We start from the raw sequence: 6,398 nt of genomic DNA on the forward strand, positions 1-6,398 counted from the left end.
TTATCTAAGTATGTTGCATATCTATATAGAAATGTGTTGTGTGAATTGGTGGATGAATGCATGTGGAGGATAGGAAATGTTGTGGTGAAAGGTGATGAGTAACATAAGTATATGTGTTGATTAAATAACGAAATTGCATGATAGATGATTTCTAATGTGGCTTATTAGAAACATATGAAATAGGATGTTGTTTGTTATACATACTCGTATATATATATATATATATATATATATATATATATATATATATATATATATATATATATATATATATATATATATATATATATATATATATATATATATAGTTGGTTGGAAACTAGATGAGTGGGTGTGACTCGATCGAGTAGGGTGTATATCGTTTCTGGATAGTGTATTATTTTTGGGCACTCGATCGAGTAAGTAAGGGGACTCAATCGAGCGAGGTCAAATCGATCGAGTAAGTAGTGGGCTCGATCGAGTGAGGTTTTTGATGCTTTCTGGCCAGGTTTTGGAGTCGAGGCACTCGATCGAGTAAGTGGGCAACTCGATCGAGTGGCCTCAACTCGATCGAGTGGCCTCAACTCGATCGAGTGGCCTCAAATCGATCGAGTAGGTTGTGTTGCTCGATCGAGTAGGTTCTACACAGGTCATATACGTGTTTGAGTTGTGGGATGTGCGTTTATGTTTACCTTTTCTCTTATATAGTTCAAAGATGCCGCCAAAGAGAACTACGTTGTATGCTAGGGCTGAGATGATGAGTATTGATGAGATAGTTAACATGCTAGAGCATCAAGATGCGCTTACAGATGCTTTAAAGAAGTTTGGGAAGGATAAAGAGGTTGGGCTGGATTTTGCTAAGATGAGTATCAACATCGCTTGTTTCAACCCAAAAGAGTACAAGGGTACAGGTGCGCCAATCTTGCTTGATAATTGGCACAGAGAGATGGAGAATATTCAGAATGTGGTTCATTGCCCTGACGACTTTAGAGTGGAACAGTGTTCTACTTGAGAGGTGCGGCCAGAGAATGGTGAGATAAGGTTAGGGAGAGTGCTTTAGACCTATATGTGAAACCGGGGATGTCGGCTATACCTTGGAGTAAGTTCAAGAAAGCTATGCGTCGAGAGTTTGTGCCGGAACATGTGCGTAGTAAGTTGAGAGAGGAGTTTGATGATTTCAAAATGACTCCGGATATGACGGTGACTGAGTACTATCACAAGTTTAATGAGAAGTCTAGATTACGCAGAGGATATGGGGCTGAGTCAGGAGAACTTAACGTTGAGGTTTGAGAAGGGTTTGACACCTAAGATCATGGAGAAGCTGCATGTAGGAGTCCGTACTGATGTTAAGGAAGTGTATGAACGGGCCGAGAGAGCTAAGAGGTTGGCCGAGATGGCCAAGGAGAATAGGAAGATAGGTTCTGAGAAGAGGAAGGCTGAGAGTGAGGGTGGTGGTCAGTCTAGTTACAAGAGGGGCAACCATAACCAGGCGAGGGCTTACTCTTCGGGGTCGGGGTTCAGTGGTGGAGCTTCCTATGGGCGTGGCCGCGGTGGTGGTAGTAGCAGCTGGGGAATATCTTGCTTTAACTCCGGTGGTATGGGCCACAAGAGACATGAGTGCACAAGTGCTATGAGCAGAGCTTTCCAAAGACCATCATAAGGGAGTTTTTCTCAGGGTCCGTCTCAGAGTTATGCTAGTAACAGGCCGGCTGGGTCATGGAACAATCAGGGTGGTCAGAACAACAACAACGATGGGGCTAACCACAATGGCGGTAATTCATATCAGAGACCAGCAATGAACAACAATCAGGGGTCAACTGCTAAGCCGTCTACTTCTGCTAGTACTGTCCAGGGAGGTGGACAGAAGAACAGTGGCAAGATTTTCATGATGGAGAAGAAATCAGCTGAGGATGATGCTCAAGTAGTCACATGTACTTTTCTTGTTAATGGTGTCTTTACCTTTGTTTTGTTTGATTCGGGGGCGTCACAATCTTTTGTATCGTTGGGTCATGCTAATATTTTGGGTTTGAGAGAGTTTGAGTCTGTAAAAGAGGAAGTTTTCATACCGTCGCGTGAGTCTGTATCTTGTGGGAGGTTTTATAAGAGTGTGTCTATGATAGTTGGGCAGGTTGATCTACCAGTGGACTTGTTAGAGTTTCCTATGAATAGTTTTGAGATGATAGATGGCATGGATTGGTTGGGTAAGTATAAAGTTAGAATAGAACGTCACCAAAAGAGAGTCTCTTTGAGAGGTCCTAAGGGAGTTAGTGTGTCTTATCGTGGGTTTGTCGTCAAACCCAAAGTCAAAGTGTTTGCAGCGGTGACATTGAAGTCTTATCTGAGGAAGGGGTGTCCTTTGATCCTATGCCATGTGAGAGACCATAGTATGGTGAGTTCGACAGTTGATCAGATACCAGTGGTGGGAGAGTTTCCAGATGTCTTTCCGGAGGAGATACAAGGTTTACCACCAAAGAGGGGGGTAGATTTTAGTGTGGAGTTGAAACCAGGGACGAGACCAATCTATAAGGCCCCGTACCGCATGGGTCCTAAGGAGTTGAAGGAGATGAAGAAACAGCTGGATGATTTGATTGATAAGGGATATATTAGACCTAGTGTATCACTATGGGGAGCACCAATTCTGTTTGTGAAAAAGAAAGATGTGAGTTTGAGGTTGTGCATCAACTACAGAGAGTTGAACAGGGTTACAGTGAAGAATAAGTATCCTTTGCCAAGGATAGATGATTTGTTTGATCAGTTGAACGGGGCAGCAGTCTTTTCTAAGATTGATTTAAGGTCGGGTTACCATCAGGTGAAGATTCGGGATGAGGACATACCGAAGACAGATTTTACATCAAGGTATGGTCAATATGAGTATGTTGTGATGCTGTTTAGGTTATCTAATGCACCTGCAGTATTTATGGATTTGATGAACCGGGTCTTCAGTCAGTTTTTGGATCGGTTTGTGCTGATGTTTATAGATGATATCTTAGTCTATTTCAAGACTAAAGAGGAGCATGAGGAGCACCTGAGGTTAGTATTGCAGACTTTGCGTGACAATCAGCTGTATGCAAAGTTGTCAAAGTGTGAGTTTTGGCTCGAGGAAGTTGGCTTTCTGGGACATGTGATTTCAAAGAAGGGTGTAGCTGTGGATCCGGCAAAGATTGAGGCAGTCACTCAGTGGGAAGCACCAAAGAATGTGATAGAGATCGGGAGTTTCATTGGTTTGGCAGGGTACTATCGTCGGTTTGTGAAAGACTTTTCTAAGATAGCCAGACCGATGACAGCGTTAATGAGGAAAGAGAACAGGTTTCGTTGGGATGAAAGTTGTGAGACGGCGTTCCAAACATTAAAGGAGCGTTTGACCAAAGTTCCAGTCTTAGCATTACCTGAAGGGTGTGAGAAATTTGAGGTATGTACAGATGCTTCAAAGAATGGTTTGGGATGTGTGTTGATGTTGAATGGGAAAGTAATTGCCTATGTTTCTAGGTAATTGAAGCCTTATGAGGAGAAAAATCCGACACATGCAACTATCAAGCTATATGTCAAGTAAACTAATGCAATCTAATCTAACTACACATAGGCACACATCATCAAGTTCCAAAATTGAAACATCCTCCTCAACATACAAACCCAACCTCCACAATTATAAATAAGAGAAAAGAGAGGGAGAAATGAGAAGACATAGGAGCGATTATAGCAAGCGTCGTCTAACTCCTTAGCATATATCTCCGATATTCCAAATGTACCTATACATTTTATTACACAAACAGTAATATATACAAGACATGTTAGGGGAGTTTCCTCCCCACACTTATTCGTTTATATATGGAAATGCAAATAAATAAAATCATGTTTTTGGAATTTTTAAAAAAAAATCAATTTTTTTGTATTTTTAAGAGTAACTCCCCTCCCCATACTTAAAATGTACATTGTCTTCAATGGACCAAGTTTAGGAAGGGAATAAGAAAGGAAAAGCATATTTTTTGGTTTTTAGAAAAATTTTCAAAAAGAAAAAGAGCATAGAAGAAAGCTTGGGTTGCCTCCCAAAAAGCGCGATTTTAAGGAAACCGCCAAACCTACAAGTGGCCCCAACAACTAACCGAGATCCCACAATCTATAGGCAAGGCCGCTCATCGCCTTTCTCTTGTCAACATAGCTCACATCTTTGAGCTCCTTCGAATTTTCTCGAGTTTAATCATTCTCCTCATCATTTTCAAATTCGACCATGTAAAACATGTCCTCTTTAGTAGGAGGAGGATGATCAAACTCGGCAATCATGGGGCTATGAACAACATAAGAGACTTGACTAGTCTCCTTGCCCTGCACTTCTCCCTTCCACTCATCCATTTCAAACATATATTTCTGGAAAAGGGGAGGGAAAACATTACAATCATCAAGGAGGGAGATTTCAAACAATTCACCCCATGCAATCTTTAATAAATAAAGGAGTGTCACACTCCTCTTTAGCAATCATAAACTCGAGTAAAAGGGCATAAGAGATGGTGTTAAAGTCATTGGTGGGCATAAGGAACTCATCCTAACTGCAAAAAGGTGCTTCAAATCTCTCAAAGACGGGCTCACCAAGTAGGTGCATCTTACAAAGCCCTCCACAATCGGTGCTCACACTCTCCTTCTCAATGAACATAACATCTAATAAGGGGGTTAGAGAAATAAGGTATAGGTCGTGGGTGGGTGGGTACAAGAAGCTCATCCTTACCATAAAAAGAATCCTTAATTATCTCAAAAAGGGGCCCATCAACATCAAGAGAAATATCCCTTCCCTCATCAAGGCTACCAACAATGGTATCCAAAATCTCATCGTCATATGAACCGTCAAGACATTCCTTCATTAATTCATTGGCCAAGCTAGGAATACAAACATCCTCAAAATAAGGGGTGCGCAATTCGACTTTCTCAAGCACACAATTCTCATTCCAATTCATATCAAGAGAATCAGAAGTTATTTTTACGAACTCCTCATCATAAGGTTCATCAACAACCTCATATTCCTATTGAGAGCTCTCCCCTATGGCATCATCATCAATCTCAAGTCTAAGAGCATCTTCTTTCGTAACCAACCCCCTCTTTACCACCTCATGGTCCACATACAATGACACACCCTCAAATTCACATAAGCTTAGATCCTCAAAGTTCTTAATAAGAAGGTTATTTGGCTTATTCAACCACACATCATCGTCGCCAAACTTCACTCTTTCTAATTCACAATCATAGTTTGGTGACACAACATGTGAAAAGTGGGGGTATATGTTGGAATAAGGGATGTAAAAGCTCTCTTGGAAGAGGGCAAGGTGGTTCACAAAAAAATCAAAGATATGCACATCATTAACATCATTCACCATATAATCATCCATCGGGATTTGGGGAACACAAGAGGGGCTGCACCATAGTAATCTTCATAATCACCACATGGTTCACAACTTGATGAAAAAGATTTCATATTACATGTATTCATCGGGAGAGGGGATGAATGATGAACGGGAATATCATGCATATCATCATTAACATCATTCATGACATTCATGTTCACGAGGAGTGGGGAAGAAGCATATGAAGGGCAAACTTGAGAAGTGTGTCCTACACTACCACATGTATCACAAGTAGATGAAAATACATGCATATCACACAAATCCTTAGGGAGGAGGGGAGCACCATTTACAAATGGAAAAAGAAAAATATGGTCTTCGGAATCGAAGTATTTCACGACTGTTACTATATTCCCGATGATATACTCACTGTAGTACCGGAAAAGTGTGAACCGGCCCCTGTAGAAGATAGAAAAGCTATGGGTCTTCTCTTCGGGGAGGAAAATAAAGAATCAATACCGAAGAAGGATTTGGTAAATATGATCTTAAGGAGTGAGAAATTCGATCCATCTTCCCTCATCATCAATGTAGTTCCTCATAGGACTACCTCGGGATGGAGGAAAACTATCAAATGGACCGACAACAGAGGACTGCTCCTCAAGTTGAAAACTGGAGAAGGAGAGATGTTCGTGCCAGATGATGATTCTGAGTCTGATAATAGTCCTAGGATTGAGTCTAAAGAGTCAGGTGTCGAATGCACCCCTTCCACAGTCTTTCCTTTTTATGTACGTCCTTCTAGTTCTTATATTCCGAGGCCTTTCTTGGTTACCCCAGCAATTCCACCTCTGAACCCTGACCAGTTGGCTCAAATGTTAGCGCATTTTGCGCAGTTTCAAATTAATAATGTTGGAGCTTGTGTCCTCCACAAATTAGTGTGATAACATTTGTAAATCTCTTACAGGTTCAAAAGGGTATACTTTGTATATTTAATCAATTGATTAACGTTTACCTAATAACGGTTGGCTTGCTAGAAAGTTTGACGTTATTATCATACAGATGGCGGTGATCAACTGGTCCCTAAAGGTCACACCTATA

Source organism: Silene latifolia, chromosome Y (genome assembly GCF_048544455.1).
Source record: "Silene latifolia isolate original U9 population chromosome Y, ASM4854445v1, whole genome shotgun sequence".
Taxonomy (NCBI): domain Eukaryota; kingdom Viridiplantae; phylum Streptophyta; class Magnoliopsida; order Caryophyllales; family Caryophyllaceae; genus Silene; species Silene latifolia.